At 34.6% G+C, this 22,744-nt stretch overlaps 1 non-coding gene across 1 annotated transcript; it reads right to left on the reverse strand.

Annotated features, from left to right (window-relative positions):
* Nucleotides 1-437: 437 nt before the first annotated feature.
* On the reverse strand, nt 438-544 carry LOC124890924. Its single transcript, XR_007049443.1, has one exon. It is a non-coding gene; the product is annotated as a small nucleolar RNA R71 (small nucleolar RNA).
* Nucleotides 545-22,744: the final 22,200 nt, after the last annotated feature.

A 22,744-nucleotide genomic window follows, 5' to 3' on the forward strand; every position in this document is an offset into this window, starting at 1 on the left:
TTGATCCAAATGCTGGGAATGTTCCACCTCCTGTCATTCCTGTTATTCCAGTTGCTCCTACTCAACAAGCTACTAGACCTGTTCGTGAGGTGGCAATCCCACTCATGAACAATGTGACGAGTAGTATTCTAAAGCCTAAACTAGGAGGTCAATTTGAATTGAAGCAGAATATAGTGCAATTGCTGAATTCAGTGGGGCAATTTCATGGCCTTTCACACAAAGATCTATAACAGCATACATAGACCTTCTTGGAAATCAGCGATACATACATTCCTGAAGGGGTGAATTCTGATTATGTCAGGTTGACACTCTTCCCCTTCTCTCTAATGGAGGAAGTAAAAAGGTGATTACATGTTGAACCACCACTATCCATCACTACATGGGAAGATCTAGCTCAAAAGTTTCTTATTCAATTCTTTCCATATGGGAAGACGACACACTTGAGGCATGAAATCTTGAGTTTTAGACAAAAGGATAGAGAGAATCTCTACCAAGCTTGGGAGAGATTTAAGGTTATGATCTGAAATTGCCCTCACCATCATCAATCTAATGATGTTCTTGTGCATACTTTCATAGAAGGATTGGAGTCAAACATAAAGATTCTCTTGGATTCAGCAGCAGGTGGACAGGCTCTTAAGAAGATATATGAAGAATTGTACACACTATTGAATCGGATTTCACAAGGGAACCCTGACTATCATTCAGACTCAGGGAGTACTCCTAAAAACGTTGCAGGGGTGTTGGAGGTAGATTAGTTAACTGCACTACAGGCACAAATTGCAGCCATGCAAAATCATATGATTACTCAGCTTAATAGCATAAAGTTGGGTGTTTCTCAACCAGCAGCAGCTACAACGAATGCAGTTCAACAAGCAAATTCTTTGTGTGAGGTTTGTGGAAGTGGTGAGCATATAGCTGATGCTTGCACGACTAATTTGGATTCTAACAATTATGTGGGGAATGCAAATTGGTAGGGACAATAAATTTTTTGTAATACTTATAATTCCAACTAGAGAAACCATCCCAATTTCTCATGGGGTAGAAATCAGGCACAAAATACAAATCAGTACAATGGATAAGTGCAATCAAATCCACAGCCAACTCAGAATACACAGGAGACTACTCAATCTAGCAATATGGAGGAATTGGTGAAGCATTTTATGGCTCAACAAGCATACTTTGCAACTAAAATTAAGACTCAACAGACACAGTTTACAGCTGAGTTGAAGAGTCAACAATTAGTTACGAGAGATCCAGAGTTGCAATTGGGTCAAATTGCAGGAGCACAGAATACAAGAACTCAAGGAGCATTACCTAGCGATACAGAGACAAATCCTAAGCAGGTAAATACAATTACAACAAGGAGTGGGCTGCAAACTATGGAGATAGTTCAAGAATTGTTGGCCCCATAATTATTGATGAAAGTACCAAAGACAATGCAGAGAAAGAAATCAAAGAAAAAGTGGCAAGTGATGAAATTCATGTGGACAAGAAAACTCTCCCCTTACCTTTTCCTTCATCAAGATGAGGCAAGTTAAAAGAAGTTCTTAGATCTTCTGAAGCAGGTTCAAGTGAATCTTTCTCTTGTTGACATCCTATAAAGTGTGCTAAAATATGAAAAATATTTGAAACATATAGTTGCAAATAATAACTGGTTGATCGAGTATTCTACAGTTGCACTTACTTAAGAGTGCACGTCCAAGATTCAAAACAAATTTCCCACGAAGCTTAAAGATCCAAGTAGTTTTACCTTGCAGATTACCATTGGACAAACTATTTGCACACATGGATTGTGTAACTTGGGAGCTAGCATAAATCTTATGCCTATATCGTGGTACAGGAAGATGGGTCTTGGGAGTCCTAAACCCACTACTATTATTTTGCAGTTGGCAAATAGATCACTTGCCAGGCCCGATGGTATTATCTAGGATCTTTTGGTACAAGTAGGATCGTCATTCTTTCTGGTGGATTTCGTAATTCTTGACTTTGAGGATGATCCTGTGGTTCCATTTATTTTGGGACGACCTTTCTTAGCAATAGGGTAGTCACTAATTGATGTAGCAGCTGTGAAAATGACAATACAAGCACATAATAAAGTAGAAGTATGTGATGCGTACAAGGCATTGAAACTACCAGCTATATATGAGGAGTTGTCATCTATATCGGTTATTGACCATGTTTCTGCTTGGTAGTTGTTCTTGTCCGATGATCTATTAGAGCGAGCCTTAATGGCTCATGATTTGTATTTTTGTGGAAGCATTGGAATTGGTCCAGGTTATGAATTTGGCAGTGGTTGAGATGATGAAAGATCCTGTCGGACCATTAAATAGGCCAACTGGTCCATCGCCTAAGCCCTCAATTGAAGAAGTTCCTAACTTGGAGCCTAAGGTTCTTCCTTCTCATTTACAATATATTTTTCTTGGTTTTCAAGATACTTTGCCTATTATTTTTTCTGAAGGATTAACAGATATACAGGTAAAGAAAGCGATAGTAGTCTTAAAAAGAAGAAGAAAGGCGATTGGTTGGAAAATGTCCGATAGTACAGGAATTAATCTAGAATTTTACATGCACAACATTTACATAGAAGAAGGTTACAAACCAAGAGTGTAGCAACAAAGAAGATTGAATCCTATGATAAATGAGGTGGTCAGGAAAAAAGTGATCAAGTAGTTAGATAGTGGTATTGTTTACCCAATTTTCGATAGCAAATAAGTGAGTCCAGTTTATTGTGTACCGAAATAAGAAGGGATGATCATGGTAACTAATGATGATAATGATTTGATCCCCACATGCATGGTAACTTTTTAAAGGATCTATTTTGACTATCGAATATTGAATAAAGCAACCCGTAAAGACCACTATCCTATTCCTTTCATTGACCAAATGCCGGATAGATTGGTGGTGCATGAGTATTATTATTTTTTGGATGGGTACTCTGGCTACAATCAGATAATCATAGCACTAGAAGACGAGGCGAAGACCACTTTCATATGTCCATACGGTACATATGCGTTCAGACGCATGCCATTCGACCTATGTAAAGCATCTGCTACATTTCAGAGATGTATGATGGTAATATTTTATGATATAGTTAAAGGTTTCATGGAGGAATTTATGGATGATTTTTCTGTGTATGGTAATTCTTTTGATAAGTGCTTGCAGAATCTTGACAGAGTCCTAGCTCGATGCGAAGAGACAAACTTGGCACTAAATTAGGAAAAGTGCCACTTTATAATTAAGGAAGGAATTTCCCTAGGCCATAAAGTGTCATTAAAAGGACTCAAAGTGGATAATGAAGGTTGAAGTGATTGAAAAGTTGCCACATCCAATCACAGTCAAAGGAGTGTAGAGCTTTCTTGGACATGCAGGTTTCTATAGGCGATTCATTCAGGATTTTTTAAGGATTGCAAGTCCTATGTGCAAATTATTGGAGAAATATGCCATGTTTGAGTTTGGGGATAATTACCAAGCATTTTTTGAAAAACTAAAGAAGAAGTTAATTGAAGCACCTATTCTGACTGCTCTAGATTGGGAGTTGCTGTTTAAGCTGATGTACGATGCTAGTAATGTTGTTGTGAGAGATATTTTGGGTTAGAGAAGAGATAAGGTATTTCTCTTAATATACTATGCTAGCAAAGTGTTGAATGATGCTTAAGTTAATTATACGGTTATAGAGAAAGATATGATGGCAGTGGTGTGTGCATTTGACAAGTTTAGAACTTACTTAGTTGGCACAAAGGTCATTGTTCATACTAACTATGCTGCTATTAAGTATATTGTGAACAAGAAGGATGCAAAACCTCGACTGATTAGGTGGATTCTATTACTATAAGAATTTAATCTTGAGGTTTGAGATCAGAAGGGAGCTGAAAATAAAGTTGCTCACCACTTATCATGGCTAGAAAATTGAAATCATATTATTGATGACTCTCTTAGTATTAAGGAAGAATTTCCTGATGAAAAGTTATTGTCTTTCGATGCATTTGAGTTCCCATGGTATGCTAATATTGTGAATTTAATAGTATATGAAGTGTACCCTCCTGATGCCACCACACAACAAAGGAAGAAGCTGCTCTATGATTCACGTGCCTATATTTGGGATGAACCATATCTCTTCAAGAAGGGTCCAGATGGAGTTATTCGTAGGTCTATATCAGAGGCTGAATTTTCAAAGGTACTTGAAGATTGCCACTCAACTCTTTATGGTGGACACCATGGTGGTAAGAGGACTGCTAGGAAAGTGTTGGAATTAGGTTTTTTCTGGCCTACGTTGTTTAGGGATGCAATTGCTTTTGTGAAAATTTGTTATCAATGTCAAAGGTTGGGTACTATATCTAGGCATCATGAGATTACCCTTAATAATAATTTAGAAGTTGAAGTCTTCAATGTTTGGGGGATCCGTTTCATGGGCCCATTCCCACCTTTAAAGGCAATTTGTACATTCTTGTAGCGGTTGACTACGTCTCTAAATGGGTGAAGGATATAGCTAGTCCAACTAATGATGCAAGAGTGGTTCTGAAATTTATAAAGAAGAACATATTTTCCTGATTTGGTACACCTAGAGAAATAATTAGTGATGGAGGTACGCAGTTTATCAATACTTGGTTCAAAAATGTTCTTGTTAAATATGGTGTTAGGCACAAGGTTGCTACTGCGTACCATCCCCAAACTAGTGGACAAGTTGAGGTGTCCAATCGGGAGATTAAGCAAATACTTTAGAAGACTGTGAATGGGCTGTGAAAAGATTGGCCTAAAAAGTTGGATGATGCACTTTGGGCATACCGTACATCTAACAAGATGCCTATTGGTATGTCCCTTTATTTCTTAGTTTAATGTAAAGAATTACATTTGCCTGTGGAGCTGGAACATCAAGATATTGGGCCGTGAAAAATCTAAATATTGAGATAACTGCCATGGGGGAGAAACAGTTATTGCAGCTGAATGAGCTTGATGATTTTAGGCTTTATGCCTATGAAAATACCAAACTATATAAGGATAAGACCTAAATATGGCATGCTAAACAAATTCAATAGAGAGTATTTGAACCCGAACAACTTGTTTTGTTGTTCATATCAAGGCTTAAGTTGTTTTCAGGTAAATTATGATTGAAATGGTCGGGATCTTTTGAGGTGGTGCGCATGACACCTCATGGAGCTGTAGAGTTGTAGAATAGAGATAAGACAAAAAAGTTTCTAGTGATTGGACATTTTGTTAAGCATTATTTGGTGATCATCCGGATAAGCATAAGGAATCTATCACTTTTACTGATGTGTGATGCTGAGGTAAGTCATGCCACGATGTAAAATAAGGAGCTTGGTGGGAGGTAACCCACAAATGTAATGTAATAGGTAGTTTAATTTTTAGTAGTGAAGAATAAAAAGAAAAAATATAAAAAAATGAGTCATGCCACGACTGAAAATAAGGTGCATGGTGGGAGGAAACCAACTTTTTCTTATGTAATTTTGTTGTTTTTGATTGATGTGCAGGAATAATAAATTTGGTGGAGAAAGAGAAGAAGAGAATATGGAGAACATGGGCTTTTGAGTAAGTAAATAGTTGTTTCATGGTGAGAAAAAGGTAAGGGATAAGAAAAGATACATTAGGTATGGGAAATTTAGCCTTAGAAAAGTTTTTGGATGCAATTTTTAGTGGACCGATGCTATCGTGGTGCGTCGTGTCGATGTATGTAAATTCCACACTTAGAAAATAATTTCAAGGCTATTTTTAGTGAATCAAAGTGATTCTGATGCATCACGTTGGTCCATCAATGCGTTTCCCATTGCACCGCGTCGGTCGGAATGTAGGAAACACTTAGAGTATTTATTTAATGTAACTTTTAGAGAATCAACACAAACTTGATACGTTGCATCGATTCTTCAACACGATTCCTAACGCGTCGCGATGCCTTTATCCAGCGGTGAAAATTTTTAAACCTAATTTACCCCTCTATAAATACCTTACCTTACCTATTTCCGTTCTACTCACCTAACCTAGCTGCACTGCCCCAATTTTCCCCAAAGCCCTAAACTTGCTCCCTTCATAATTTAGTCAATTTTGAGCAACAACAACAAGTTCTCAACTTTATCTTCACTCTTGTTAACTAAGCACAGGTAAGTTTTGATTATATTTTGTGTTTAAGTCTTATGAACCCATGTGATTTACTATTTTTATAAGTTTTGTGTTCTGCTAATTTCATTAAAATAATAGTGAAATAATCTAGGGTTAGGTTTAATTAATTTGAACTTTCATTGAATGTTAAGTGTTAAAATTATGTGAGAACCTTAGGAGGTGATGATGATATGTTGTTATGGGATTGATATTTCTTATGTGGGAAGCAAGTATATTCTAAAATAGGAATCATGGATTAACTGATTCGGTTCCTCAAAGGGTTTGAGCTATAAATTGATTGACAATTGCGTGTTTTGCTGTACTATGTGTTGAAATTCAATACGGAGTTGCTTGGTTCACTATATAATAGAAACTAAGTATGGGGTGGATTTCAGTTCAACACCACCTTAGTGGTAGCTATAAAATGCCTTGACTGAAGTGTACTTAAAGTGAGTAATGAGAATTGTCTGAATTGTAATGAAAGTGAGATGAAATTTGTGCCCGATGCTAGAAAATTGATGATGCTCAATATACGAAGGAAATTAAGTATGGGGTGGATCTCGATTTAACACCACCTTAGTGTTAGGTATATATGATAGAAATGAGTGTTGTTGATTTGGATTTAGAAGTGACATAGGAAAAGCATGTATTAAATTATTAAGGGGGAGTAATGTGTTAATGAAGGGATATGCGTCGATAAAAGATGTTTAGTACTTAAGCCATGTACTGAAACTGTTAAGTGTCCCAAATACAAAATGTCTTCATGTGTTATTGATGGATTAATAATTATAAGAATTATGAATTAGAAAGGGGAAGTTTGAGTAACCAAGTCATTCACATTTAATACTTGTTTTATATGTTGTGGGCTATTATGTTTAATAGGTACAATGTCGAGCAGCCACCAATCAAGAAACAAAGGTAAAAATGCATCTGGACCATCCGAGCCTAGGCATAAGAGGAGTCATGACGCCAATAAGGTACCTGCAGCCCCACATGTTCTTAGGTGGCAAAAGAGGTTTGGAACCAAGGCTGCAGTTGCAGAAGGATGAAAGTGGTACTCGCAGTATAAAGAGTAAAAATATCCAGTTGATTAATTTATCAACAGGGTAAGTTTAATGAAGGACTATCCTTTGATGGTGAGAAAGATAGAGGCACAGCACACCACATGCATTTTCTCTTCGAGCAACCAGGTCCCTGCAACTTGAACTTAGTTCAAGAATTCTATGCAAACTGGAACCCGAAAGATTTAGAGGTTGAGGTACGTGGGCAAGTTCTAACTTTCACTACAAACACTGTTAATGAGCTGTTAGGTGCACCCCATGTGGATCCAGAGTCAGTGAAGACAATGATCATTGAGCCTCCCTATCAGCATATCCATTATCTCCTATGTGGAACTAGATCTACGGTGAGGTGGATTTACCATAAAGAGGGAGGTACGTATTTTTCACTTCCATTTGCTCACTTGAACAGGAAGGCATATTTATGGGATAGGATCATCTATGCCTATCTGGTTCATGGAAAATATATGACGGAGGTGACCCGTGATAGGGTATGTCTTATTTATGATTTGGTAAGAGATAATATGGATGTAAATGTGGGTGCTATTATTTTATCTGTGACAAAAAGGCTTAATTTTTAGGAGGTAGGAGATATGGATTTGGTGGATTACTAATAAGATTTTCGAGGCAACATGGTATGCCCGAAGAGGATGCAGACTATTTATCGCTTGTGGGTAACAAGCCACTCGATATCTCTCGCACCAAGGCACCAATTCCTTATGTTGTTAATTTGACTATGCCTGAGCATAATGCTCGCTCTGATGAGATCACAGCCCATAGTATGGGCTAACTATGCTATAATTAAGGACTGGGGGGCGTCCAGCCACCCAATAAGAGATTCGTGCAGTAGAGCTTGACTATCCTCTAGGACATCATGCTCGGACATTGCTTCACATTGGGCTTGACTTTGATGAGCCGGTTAATGATGATGTCCCTAAAAATAAGAAAGGCGTATGGCTTGTTCTGATGATGAGTCTAAGGAAGAAGAGCAGTCTGATGATGGTGACTCAGGTGCTAATTTTGGTGAAGAAAATGCTGATGATGTGATGGCCATGGTAACATTCGATTGAGCAGGGAGTACCAGCCATCCTGCATTATGCTTAATTGCTAGCACTGGGACAGTGCTATGTTTAAGTGTGGGGTGGTTGGTCATAAATCTTCTTCATATTCATCTCTTTTATTTATTTCTAAACAATATTGGTTTTTGGTTGTGTTGGATGAATTTTTTTTTGGGTTGTAAGTTGACAATATTTCCCTTTTTGGTAATTTAGTTTAAAAGTATTTTCTTTATTTACAATATTTTATTTTCACCCTTTGTGGTAAAATTTTTAGATTACAAGTATTATATGTGCCCTTTTTGGTGAATTTCGTTATGCAACGTCATAGTTAGTTTCCTTCCCCTATGATATATAGATAACGATCGTCTTAAGGGGAGTGCGTCTTTAGAAGCTAAGAATAGTAGCTTGATTGCTACCTGTCAAAAATGTGGTGTGTTGGTCAAAATACTTCAATTTGAGTATGTTGAAACAAAATGAGATGTTTTAAAATGTAAGTCCCAACAAGTGTATTTTGGTTTGATTGGATTAATGTGGAATTTAATAAAGTACAATATCGGAACCTGCAAGGATCTGACTTGATTCTTAGCATGCACAGTATGAGTGTGTGTTTGTTTATATTCTGCATGTATAGGAATGACTAGAGATTGCCCGGTGTGTTTGTAAAGAAAAATAAAGTGTGTTAGGTGTAGGAAGTGATTTAGGCATTTCTTTGTTAACCAAATTGTAAAGACTTTGTTTACTTACCCTTATGTATAACCTTAGTTAAACCCTGTTGAGCCTATGGCCCGAATTCTTTGGTAGCCTTATATATAGCCAAATCCTTTCATTGATAGACCTTAATTTGATCCATATTTCCTAAGCACTTTAACATGAATAATGAAAAAGGGGGAATGTGAAGTACAGAGAAAGAAAAAGGTGAAAGTGAAGCTTTAGAGAAGTTATTTGCATATTTAATTATTATGGTTAGGAGTAGAAAATAATACGTGATGAAAATTACAGTTATTGCTACCCGGTTATTGTTACAGGTTCATTGTAACATAATAACTGGAAAGTTGCTTAGGTTGAGGGTGGCTACTATAGGGGTGCGTAATGAGAATTGGGATAAAAAGAAAAAGTTGAAATATGAATGATGTTGTAAAAAGAATTTACTCCTATCGTAGTATTGTTAATGTACTTAGAAAGATCTGGATGAAACAATGGAAAGTGTAAAGATGATGAAATGAAAAGATTGGTTGAAAAAATATGATTGTGATTGAAGGTAGTTATGTATTAAAGTTCTTAGGGAGATTAGTCACTATTTCTGAAATAGTTCCTACCCATCCCTTAGCCTATATTACAACCATAAAAAGACCTATTTGATCCTACATTTCAACATCTGACTATTAGTGGAGTAATACACTAAGAGCAAGCCTATGGTTCATCTCCTATTATGTACGAATTCTTTGCGAGAGCGAGTGATTAAATTTTAATATTCCCCTCTTGATTAAGATTGTTAAATTATAAGTGATACAGGGAAAATTTTATTGTTTTGAGAGTGCATGAGGATGAAAGTACGGATTACTTATTGAGTTGCCGAATTACTTGATTGTTTTAAGTTTACCAACAAATTGAATGCCATTATTGGGACAATGAAGTGTTAAATAAAGGTTCTTATTCCCAATGCTAGCATGATTCTTAGGCGGTGATAAAAATGTTTGATGATTGCGATGCTTGAAGTTGTTCAAGGACGAACAAGGTTTTAAGTGTGGGGTGGTGATCTTGGGCATATTTATATGTCCAAACACCGCTAATTACCCATATTTAGACTTATTTTGAGAATAAAAGGTGTGCTAATTATATTAAAGTAAGAGTTAAATTATGTTTCGTGGCTAACTGATATGATTAGAAATACAAAATTAATTTCCTATGGATTTGGAAAAAAATCAGATGCACATAATGAAGAGACAAAAGATCATGTGGATTAAAGTCAAAAAACATATGGAGATACATGAGAGTAAAGAAAAAAGAAAGGAGCTGAGGATTGATGAGGTGAAAGAAAGGAACTAGAGAAAAATTCCATTTACACAACGCAATCTCAATGTATCGCGTTGACAGGTAAGAATTGTGCCTTAGTAAAAATATGAAGAACAAGTTCTAGTGCATCGATGTGATGTCAATGCGTCGTGTTGATGCAGAAGTTTTTTGCCTTAGAGAATACTATGATTGAAACTTCTAGTGCATCAATGCGATGTCAACGCATCGCATCGATGCTTATAACTTTGACACATTGCAAAATTTTGAGGAGCAAATTCCAGTAACACGATGCAATCTCAACGCATCGCGTCGAGTGGTGAAGATTTTGACTTAGTTTGATTTTCAAATATGACTTCTAGTGTGGCAACACGATGTTGATGCAATGCATTTGTTGGATCAACGTGATTAACGATGCAACGCATCATAGTTTCAGATCAGGTGAAATTTTCCTAAGTATAAAAGGAACACGTGAGCACAATTCTAAAGACTTTTTGGCAAGCATAGCAGTGGCTAAAAAACATAGAATTCTTCTTTTAGGGTTCTTATTATTTCTTTTGAACTTCTTTACTTCAAAACTAATTTTGGGTATGATTAATTACTTATTTTTTATGCTTAATTCAAATATGAGTGGCTAAATACCCTTGTTCTGGGGTTGAGGTCAAGAACAGGATTACTCTTTGATATTCCTTATAGTAGTTTTGTTTTTGGGTTATCACCTAGGTTGTTCTTAATTTCTTGAGCTTACTATTTTAATGTATGACCACCATTAGAATAAATTTATATTTCTATGTGAATCCGGGAGGAGAATCATAGATTAGAATGAGGAAATTACGGAGCAAGGTTCTTATACTTTTATAAAATAAGGGATTTGAAATAGCATCTAGGATAGGGATATACCTAGAAGCCTTGTTTTGTTCAATTGAAAGAAGATTACTTAATAAATTAAGAAGAATTGTTGTATCTCTGTAGGAGTTGTAGCTGCAATATTCAATAGATAAAAGATTTTAGGTTGGGAGATCAAGATCGTTGTCTAAACCTTGCGAACCAACAACCCAATAACCAATATGACTACTATAAGAATGGAGATTTGTATGATTGTTAAAGAAGCCTCAACCCTGGAATTCTTATCATAACTATTTACAACCATTGCTTACTTTGCTCTAGTCATAAAATTTTATTTCTTGTTTTTTAATTTACATTTTTATTCTCAAATTCAAAATCATCTTAATACTATACAATACCTAATACTCATTGTCTGAAACTGAAAGTTGGTTAAAATTTTAGTTGTTTAGTCCTCACAGGAATGATATTTGATTGTCTAAATCGCTATATTACTTGAAAGATCACATGCACTTGCGTGTGCGACTGAGTTGGAACAGTTAGGTTTATTAGAGTTTGTAATCAAGAGGTTGATTATAGTGGATTATTGAGTGCACATGAGGGCAAGCCATGGTTTTTCCTTCCTTGAGAAGTAGGTTTCCATATTAAATTTTTGTGTTCATTAAATTCCTTGAAAGTTTTAGCTTCCTTACAACTTTACTGTGTTATTGCATGTGACTGACTTTAAAGGACATGGTCCCTCATAGTGTGGTGCAACCCCCACGTTTTAACAATTAGTATTTGAGCAAGTAAACTCTAAAAAGTTCATACCTAGAGTGATTTATTGATCATGGTTTCTCCACCTCATATGGCAGAAGGGAATCTACCACTAGACCACTCTAATTTAATGGGCAGTACTTGGGTGGTGGAAAACCAGGATGTTTGACTTCATTATGGTTGAGAACAGTGAGCTGATGGATATAATACTTGATTGTACTTATGTTCTTTTTAGATAGGTCAAAGAAGGAGAGATAACAAGGATGGTTGACAAAAACAAGAGAGAGTTCGATTATGAAGGTCGAATGGAATTACAAGGCAAATAAATTATTTGTCTATGGAATAGGACCTGATGAGTATAACTAGATTTCTACTTTTGAAAATGATAAAGAAATCTTGGATTGCCTAAAGATAGCTCATGAGGGAACAACTGATGTAAAGGATACTAAAGTTGACATGCTGACTACTCAGTATAAAACCTTCACCATGAAAGAAGGAGAGACAATTCAAGAAATTCATAAAAGATTCACTTTTATCACAAATGAGCTACAATGTTTAGGAGAAGTGATTCCTTTGTATAAGTAAGTGAGAAAATTCTAGGTGTTCTTCCTCAGTCCATGAAAAGCAAAGTGGATGCTATTACTAATGCAAAAAACTTGAAGACTCTCAATATGTATGAGCTCATTAGTAATCTAAACATCATGAGCTCAAGAAGAAACAAGGACAAGAGAAGAAGGATGCAAAAAGGGAAAAATCTCTTGCACTGAAAGCTTCTAAATCTGAATCAAATAAAGAAGACACTAATGTTACATATTTGGAAAAATAAAATGTTAGACATATGAAGAAAAGTGGCCAGTTTCAAATAAAGGAAGTAGCAACAAAAAGAGTGGCAATGTTGAAGTTTGTCACGAATGTGGAAGTCCTGAGCATTTCACTAAGGACTATGTAATGAACAAAATGGATTATTAGGAATATCTTAAGACTGGAGGTGACAAAGGAAAGAACAGGGATCAGGTCCCTGTAAAAGAAAGAAAATATATTGTAGTTGATTATGCAATAAGGCAGGCTCTAGCAGTGTGGGGAGATTCCTTCAGTGAATCTAATAAAGCTGAGAAGGCTGATGATGTGTCCATGCTAGCTGTGAAAGAGTGTGAAGTCAACTATGATTCCTATTTTTCTCTCATGGAAAACACTGAAGATGAAGAAGAAAATGAGGTAACTCTCTCTAATATTAAGGAAAATATAGATAACTACTCTGCTAGAAAAATAAAGAAGCTAGTAAATATGTTGCTTGATTTTATGTGTGAGCTGACTACTGAGAAAACACTCTAGAAGAAAAATTAGAGAATCAGGAGCTTCAATTAATTGGTTTAACTCTCCATATTTTTGAAACAAAAAAATAGTTTTCTAAGCTAAAATCTGATAATCTGAGTTTATTGAGTCAACTGGAGAAAGTAAATGATTCTGATGATAAAGGAAAGAAAAAAACTTCAAAGCTTTAGATGAATGTTGAAAATAAATTGAGGTGTTCTCAAAAGAACCTTATGACTTCCCTCCATAAGAAGGAAGAGATAGAAAAGGACCTGGTCTGTCTATAGGAAAAACTTAATAAATTACTAAAATGGACCTCATCCTTACAATCCTTTCTAATCTAGCTGGTCAAAGTGTCAATAATAGTAAAGGGATTGGATATCAGTACAAGACCCATTCACTAGTGTATCATGGGAAAGTTGTTCCTGGTATTAGAAATAGGATCCATAAACCTCTATGTACTTATTATGGAAGAGATGTACACTTGAAGAAAAACTATCAGTATTTTGTTAGAGCTAGAATAAGCAGTACTAATTACATCTAGAAGGAGAATTATTATTCTAAGGGTTTCATGTCTTTGAAAAATGCGAAGAAGAATTCTCTACCTAGATGGGTGAAGAAAGATTCGATCACACCATTGTCCTCTTAATGGGAGCTAAAACTTAACTGGTTTACAAAATCTAACAAATGACTATGTTTATAGGTAGGAGTAGGGGAAGGTAGTCAGAAATGGTTCATGGATAACAGATGTTCAAAGCATATTACAAAAGGACTGACTGTTTCTTTCTCTAGAGATATTTCAAGGTGAAGGTGTATTCTTTGGAAATGTTAAAAAGGGATATGTTCATAGAATGGGAAAGATTGGAAAATCATCTGATCAAGCAATAGAAGATGTGTAGTATGTTAAAGGGCTCAAGTACAGTGTTCTAAGTGTTTCTCAAATCTGTGGACAAAGGCAATAAGGTCAAATTTTCGACTGATGGATGTACTATGTCAAGCTTGAAATCTAGGAAATTTATTCTCAAAGCAAAGAAAATCAAAATTATGTTTGTGGATGATTTGGAGTCGGTGGCTGATGGGAATTAACATTATTAAGTGTTCAAAGTAAAGATGCTGATTTATGGCACAAAAGGCTAGGAATTGTAAGTTCCTCTTTGCTGAACAAGATGATTTCAAGGGACCTAGTTTGTGGGATACCAAAGATAAAATTTCCAGAAAATAAGGTTTGTAATGCAAGTGTAAAGGGCAAAAAAACAAGGTTTTCCTTTAAGATGAAGAAGCAGGTGAGTACTTCTAGACCCCTAGAGATGTTGCATATGGATCTATGTGGACCTGTTAAAGTCCAAAGTACAGAAGAAAAAAAGTATGTGTTTTTTATTGTAGATGACTACTCAAGGTTCACCTGGACAATGTTCATAAGAATAAGGGATAAAACCTATTAGGTTCTGGTTACCTTTTCCAAACAAATTCAAATAATGCTGAACTATAAGATTGGTCAATTCAAATCTGATCATGGAACTGAATTTAAAAACTCCTAAGTTACAGAATTTTATGCTTAAAATGGAATCAATCATAAATTCTCTTCTCTAAGGACTCCTCAGCAAAATAAAGTAGTTTAAAGAAAGAACAAAACCATTATAGAGATTGATAGGACCAAACTGATTGATAGTGGAATTCAAAAGAACTTTTGGGCTAAAATTGTAAACACTTGTTTCTATGCGACAAATAGGTGCTTGATCAGATCACTCTTGAAAAAGACCCTATATGAGTTTGTGTTCAATAAAAAGCCTAAGATTGACTACTTTAGACCTTCTGGGTTCAAATACTTTGTTCTAAACAATGGGAAGAATGATCTTGGCAAGGTTTACTCTAAAAGTGATGAAGCAGTATTTGTAGGCTATTCCTCAACAAGAAAAGTATACAGAGTTTTTAACAAAATAACTTTGTGTGTTAAAGAATGTGTTCATATGGTCTTTGATGAATTAGGAAAGCTAATGAATCTTAATGATGGTGAATAATCAGAAATTAAAGAAGTCATTCTTGTTCAAAGAGATGATATTATTTAAGATGATGGTCAAGAGGTAAATAGTGCAGATGAGAATGATGGGAGTGATGGTGATCCAGGATACTCCAGTTGAAAAATAATAAAAAGGATTCAGTCAAACACCTCAGGGACCTAGTCCTAGTTGAATTAATCTTAGAAGGTCAAACTGGTGGCACAAATCTTCTCATCCACTTGAGAATCTAACTACACCTTTGGAATATGGAATCTAAAAAAGGGCTCATGCAAAAATTCCATGGAATTCTAGCATACTATCCCAAATTAAGCCTAAAAATATGAAAGAAGCTTTGAAAGATGTTGAGTGGATCAATGAAATGGAGGAGGAACTTCAATAATTTTACAAAAGTAAAGTTTAGCACCTGGACCCCAGATCTATTGATAGAACAATTATAGGAACTAAATGGATGTACAAAGATAAGCAGGAAGAACAAGGAACCATCAATATAAATAAAGCAAGGATGGTTATTCAAGGCTATAACCAGGAGGAATGAATTGATTATGATGCTACATTTTTCCCTGTAGCAAGGATAGATGCCATCAGGATTATTATTGTTTTTCTTGCCTATATGGGGTTCAAAATCTTCCAAATGGATGTAAATACTTCTTTTCTAGATTGAAACTTGAAGGAAGAAGTTTATTATTAATACTTCATGTGCTCGAATTGGAAAAAACTCTCTATGGGTTGAAGCAAGCACCTAGGTCTTGGTATGAGAGATTTTCAAAGTTTATTCTGGAAAATGTCATTATAAGAGAGAAAATTGACAATACACTCTTTTTGAAGTCTAGAGGTAGCAACTTACTGATTGTCTAGATATATGTTGATGATATAATCTTTGGAGCTACTTCTGAATACCTATGTGAAGAGTTTACAAAACTGAGGGGTAGTGAATTTGAAATAAGTATGATAGGTGAACTATGTTTTTCCTAGGCTTACAAATCAAGAAAACTTCTCAAGGGACAATGATTGGTCAAGAGAAGTACATCAAGGATCTACTGATTAGAAGATGGGAGATGCTAAGACTATTGAAATCCCAATTGGAACCAGTTGTAAGATGGACACTAATAAATTAGGTCCCTCAGTCAATGGATAGATGGATTATTAGATCCCCACTATATCTCACTATAAGCAGGCCAGATATTATGTTTAGTGTGGGAATGTGTGCAAGATTTTAGGCTTATACTAAGGATCTCATTTGAAAGCTATAAAAATAATTCTCAAGTATCTGAAAGGTACAGTGGGCCAGGACTAATACTACACTTCTAGAGATAATTTTGTTCTATTAGTATATGTTGATGATGATTATGCTGGATGTCTATTGGATAGAAAAAGTACCTCAGGAATGGCTTATTTTTTGGATTATTTCTTAATCTCTTGGGATTGTAAGAAGAAGAATTCAGTTTCTTTATCTACTGTTGAAGATGAGTATGTGGTTGTAGCTTCTTATGATTCTCAATTGTTATGGATCAAAAAACAACTCAAGGACTTTGGGATTGTCTCAAATACTATCCCTTTGATGTGTGATAACAAAAGTTTCTTAATATGGCTAAGAATCTAATACAGCATAACAAGACCAAACATATTGATTTGAGACATACTTTTCTAAGTGACAATGTTGATAAGAAAACTATTTGGGTGATGTTTTTTAAGATTGAAGATAAAACAATATACATATTTATAAATGCTCTTCACAGGGAACAATTTGTGAAGAATAGGTTGAAGTTGGGGTTGATCAAAGTGACCTGACCTACTCAATAAATCAGTCTTTCTCCATAAAATTAGCTATGATCAGGAGATAGGTATCCTTAATAAAATAGGTACATATTGGTGTAACACAACACCATACCTTTGAAGGTATACACCCATGGGAAAAACTTGGGAGGAGGACAAATATGACATGCATAAAGTTAAAGATTTACTTAAGAAAAAAAGGGACCTGGTCCCATCTCTTAGTATAGTATCATGAATGTGTATTTTTTTGTTCTAGTAAAAAAAAAGATGTGTCTTCTCTCACAATGTTAGAAAATTATCTTATCCTTAAAAGAAAGATGAGTCATCCTATAATTGAAATTTATCATATCTCATTTTTTTAAAAAACTATCCCTTATGCTAATTTGTTCCTCAAAATCTAGCTGTTCCCAAACCTTCTCTCTTGTCAAAAATTAAAATCTAGCCATAACTAGTCCTTCTGTGACAAGGATTTCCAAATGGCTGAAAATTACCCATTCTCATTTTCTTCAAAGGACTATGAGCTTAGCATAGATAAAAATCCTCTATCAAATATTTTTGAAAACTATCTTTCTTCTCCTACTCTTCTAAAGCCAAACTCCTTCTTCACTCAACAAATTGATGAAGAATCATCCTTGAAGCCTCATAATTTTTTTGGTAGCATATTAAAGGATAATGCGTGGGTTGCTGAAAATCTCATCATGCAATTGAATAGCCTAAGAAAGAGCTTATTTGGTCCTAAGGAATAAGATTTCAGTAAGATAACAAGAAATCTTGAAGATAAGTCTAGAAGTTTTGCTAAGAAGAAGTACTTCTAAAGGACTTGGTTCTAAGAAGAGAAAATGGTTGAAGATGAACCCATCAATATTTTTTAAAAGGGAAAACTAGAAAAGGAAATAAAGGTTGTGTCTACAGAAGTGAGAAATGGGTTCTAGAAAAATCAAAAGGTACTAACTGGAAGAATCTTTGACTCAAGTATGTTAATAGAACCAGGTATGATTAAATTAGTTGAGCTTGTTAAACATCAAGGATGGATCTATCATATGGAAAGACCCATTCCTACAGTTTTTGATGAGGTAGTTAAGGAATTCGATTCCACGTTGAATTTTTCTTAAGACAGACTGAACATGATTGTTGTAGTTCAAGGACTCAAGATGAATCTTGATGTCGTATCACTTGGGAGAACTCTACAGGTTTCTACCAGTGGTGTTAGGACTATCTCAAAGCAACAACTATCAATAGAGTTCATGGTAAATGCATTAAAGGTTAAAGGAAAATTTGTAGGTACAGTGAATAGGAAATCACTCAAAAGTGAAGTCCAATTAGTCTTTGATGTTGTTAACAAACTGATTTTACCTAGATAACAAAAGAGGAACATTACTTCAGCTGCTGACTTTATGTGATGAACTGTCTTAGAAGTTTTGAGTTTATTTGCTTACTTTCCTTAATAATAAAGCACATGCATAAATTTATTCATGAGAAAAATGGAAAACAATGCATGTCTTATGGATATTGGTTGAATAAAGTATTTGATTATTTTTACATTGTCAGTGCAAATGGAAATCCTGGAATGTGATACAACTGTTGGTATGAAGACTCTAATAAAATTTGAGCATGGGGGAAAGAAATTAGGTAACATCTCTCAAGAGTTATTCAGTAAGAAAATAGAAGAATTGAAGCTCAACTCAGCTGCTAAGGATGAAGAGATTAGCAAATTGTAAGTGACAATTCAACATATTTCTAATAAGGATCTAAGTTTCTCTGAAGAGCTTAGAACTGAGAATGTTGAAATACAAAAAAGAGTTTCAACTTTGATTAATGAGGTTCTTAGCTCAAATGTAGAGATTAGGCATCTAACTAAGGAATTGCTATGCTGTCATGCTATAGAGAACAATAACATGGCTCTACTTCTCCATACCCTCTTCCCAAGTCCTTCACCTATTAATTTTTATTAATTCCTATGGCTTTTTATCTAGAACATTTAAATTATGCACTGCAATGATACTTACCTTTTGTATATGAATGAACCTTAGTTTGTGTGTTTTATTTATCTGTTCTTTATTTTTAAAGTTATTCTTCATGTTAATATTGCCTAGTGGCCATGAGTTAACTAACTTATTCTTATTTTACTCTAAGCTTATTATTATCACTTTTCATGAATGCCAAAAAAAAGAATACTAAATTCATGTGGCAGGGACCAGGTGTCTTGTTGTATGATATGTAAGGGTCCCAGTACCAGGTGCATACGTGATGAATATGCTGAATATTAGTGAAGCATGATGGCATGGCATGGGGATAGAGGGAAGAACTTTCCTCAAGCATGATGGCATATTAATAGGTGGAAGCATGGTGCAAAATAATAGTTGGAACATTTAATAACAGCAATGGTAATCACTCTAACTAAATAAGGTGAATGAATTTGATGCTCCATAGTTCTGTGGTCATGTTTTATGGATTGTCATCATCACAAAGGGGGAGAATTGATGTATCTTGTTTTGATGATCATCAACTAACAAAAAAGGACCATATCCCTTGGTTTTCATAGGAATATATAGCTGTCACATGACTACATAGTTTTGTTGTTTAGTGTAAAAAACTGTGCAGATGAGATGTGTACCAATATGGAAACCTAGCCTAATCAGACTTCTTCCCTCATCATTATTCCAATATAAAAGGAAAAGAATGCTTCTTATTTGAGTAGGTTCTGCAATCTAATTTTTCAAAAGAGAAATTGGCAAAAACTCAAATATTCCTCAAGTCCAAAACCTTTCTGTTCTGAGAGTGTGTGTCGTTGAGTGAGTCTTGGTGTGTAATTGAATTACTCATGTTATAAAACTAATAGTTTATCTTGTTTTTCTTTAGAGATCTTACGTAGAGTTACCTTAGTTGATATTGGTTAGAGATAATCCATATCAAGCTGAGTTCATGGCAGAGTTATCAAGGTAGGCTTGTAGTAGAGTTATTACAAGTAGATGGAGCCTAGAGTTAGATTCATTAAAGTCTGAGAAGGAAAGTCATTGTTTTTATCCCCCTTGAGAAAGGAAGTTTCCAGGTTAAATATTTTTGTTCTTTAAATTTTGGAAAAGTTTTCACTTTCCTACAACTTTAGTGTGTTATTGCATGTAACTGGCTTTAAGGGAACTATTCCAACATAGTGTGGTGCAACCCCTATATTTCAACAATATCAATATCATGTAAAGATTATAAGTTACATAAAATGATATTTAAGTGGAAAAGTACAATTGATAGAGTATTGGAGATATGTGTATAAGCTTGACATTTGGCAGTTACATTGCCTCAAACATAGTAATTCTATCCTAGCTTAAGTTTTATATGCCTATATTGCATTTTATAGAGTTGTGGCTATGTTGCAATTCCTTATTCAGATATCTCAATAGATCATACCCAAAATTCTTTGCTCCCTAATGTTATTAGAACTTCTTACAAAGAGTGTTGAAGAAATACTTTTGTTGAGTTCTAAGCTTTCAGTGTGAGTCTGTCTGTACAGACAACAATTCAGTTTAGCAATCAGACAGATAAGTTCCTATAGTTTTCCATCTTTTCATCTAGTCATACTATCCAAAGTTTCTTGACTATGCCTATTCCATAAGGTAATTTATTCAAATTCACGAAAATTTTGAATTCAGTTGAACCCTTACTCCTAGTCTAAATCAGTCTCAACTATAAAGAATATCTAGATTTAGAAATCAGTATCTTGTTAGTTTTCCAACTTCAGAATTCAAACTAGACATTAATAGTGAGTTCTTAAATTTCAAGATAGTTAAAGTTAGTTTTTAATGTAATCATCAGTCCATATTCAACACTCAGAATTACATGTTAGTGATTACATATTTTTTTTATGCTTTCAACCAAATCAGTCTTCATTCGAGGATGAATGATCCCAAAGGGGAGATATTGCGAAACACCAAAAATCTAAGCTATTATTAGAACTATGCTTCAAGTTCATGAAAAATCAAAATAATGTTTTGATATTTATATAAGTGATTTGGACATATATTAAGTTCTCAAATAGCTCATAGTGTATGGATAAGTCAAAACATCCCTTAGCGATTAAATTCTTGTGACGAATATAAATATAGTCTTATTCAAATGAGAATATAATTTTTATACTAAGAAATTTTTAGTTCAAGACCCACAAAAATATAGATATTGAATTATCTTTTCAATGATACAAATTTTGCCTTAATTCGATATTGGGGTGAATGGTTATGGCCAAATTACTAAAGTACTATCAAAGCTGCCAGTGAATATAGTCTAATGATGACTCGTAGTCAGAACCTATGAGTCATTAGGAGTACTCATCTTCACAGTAGTAGGGGCCGAAATTTGAGTTTCTAACTAAGATTCGAGCCATTAATTATGGCCAGACCCTATGAGTCGTGGCCAAAATCATCAGGACTACTTCCAAGCATTTTCTAGATGGTTCCTAAGGTTTTTTTGTCTTTTACCACTCTTTTAACGCCATAATTACATTGTCTAAGATATTCTAAGGCTGAATAAAAATCCAAAACAACCCCAAATCCCTCATTATCAACACATCACCAACAATATTCCCAAAACATGCAATTTCCTCTTTCTAAAAAAACAAATTAGGGGTTTTAATCTTCATATCCAAATCCCAAAATATTCAATTCAAGAATTAACTGTAATCAGGTATGTGGGTATTCAATGAGGATCTTCTTTCATCCTCATGCCCCAAAATATGATTTTTATTTCATGAATTTTATGATTTCCATAATCTAGTGCTTTTACCCAATTGCTATTCTAAACTTAAATTCTATCTTCCATGATACAATTTTCACACATAAGTATGTTTTTTATGATTATTCATGACTTCTTAGGCCCAGAATATATCATTCATTCTATTCTAATGTCCATGCATGATTTACATGTTATTATTTCAAATTTAAAGCATATGATCAAGTTATGAATGATATACCCATGTTTTTAAGATTTCTAAATCCTCATGTTTAATTACACTTTTGATTTAGTATTCCATGAAAAGTGTAAATTCTATGATTCCTCCATGAAATCCTTGAGTTCAACCATGAGATAGTGCTTCCTCATTACTTCTAGCATTCTTCCATACTTTAATCATGATAACTTGTTATATTGATGAAATTATTGAATTTTTGAGTTTAAGTCATGAAATTTATTATCATATCATTAAATTAAAATTATCATATATAATGTTATTTTTTAGTGCTGGAGGGATATGAACAACTGATACCTGGATAATTATGCATGTTCTAGATTTTCAAGTTATAAGTCATTCAGGCTATTTTTGTATCATTATATCAGATGATAAATGCACTGTTATTTTTATAATACCGTATATGAGAAAATTAGTTATCAATACATGTACTAGTTTGTGCTTCTATGTCAGTTTAGTTGGGAGTAGAACTTAGCACCAAGTGAATTTTGGGAATAAGGTTTTCCTACCAGTCGTGGGTGAGACCTTTAGTAGTAGACCCTGAGTTTTAGAACTATGTATCCATTTTAGTTATAAGAGGTGTTCATGCTAGTAAAGGGTTAATACTCTCTTAGGGGAACCTGCCAGTCAAGGGTGATACACTAGTCATTCGAGAAAACACTTTAGTAGATCCATCAAGCTAGTGTTAGTACCCATGGAAAGGTAATGACACCCTTCTAATTAATGCTATAGGTTGGATCCTGATGAGCTCAGATTATGGCGTGTTTGTTAAATGTTAGCTCCCACAGTCATAGTTTAGTATTTAGATCTTGTCAGCTCAGGTTTACATGACCAAGTATTTAATTTATTAGTTATTTA

The sequence above is a fragment of the Capsicum annuum genome, unplaced genomic scaffold, assembly GCF_002878395.1.
Source record: "Capsicum annuum cultivar UCD-10X-F1 unplaced genomic scaffold, UCD10Xv1.1 ctg2684, whole genome shotgun sequence".
NCBI lineage: Eukaryota > Viridiplantae > Streptophyta > Magnoliopsida > Solanales > Solanaceae > Capsicum > Capsicum annuum.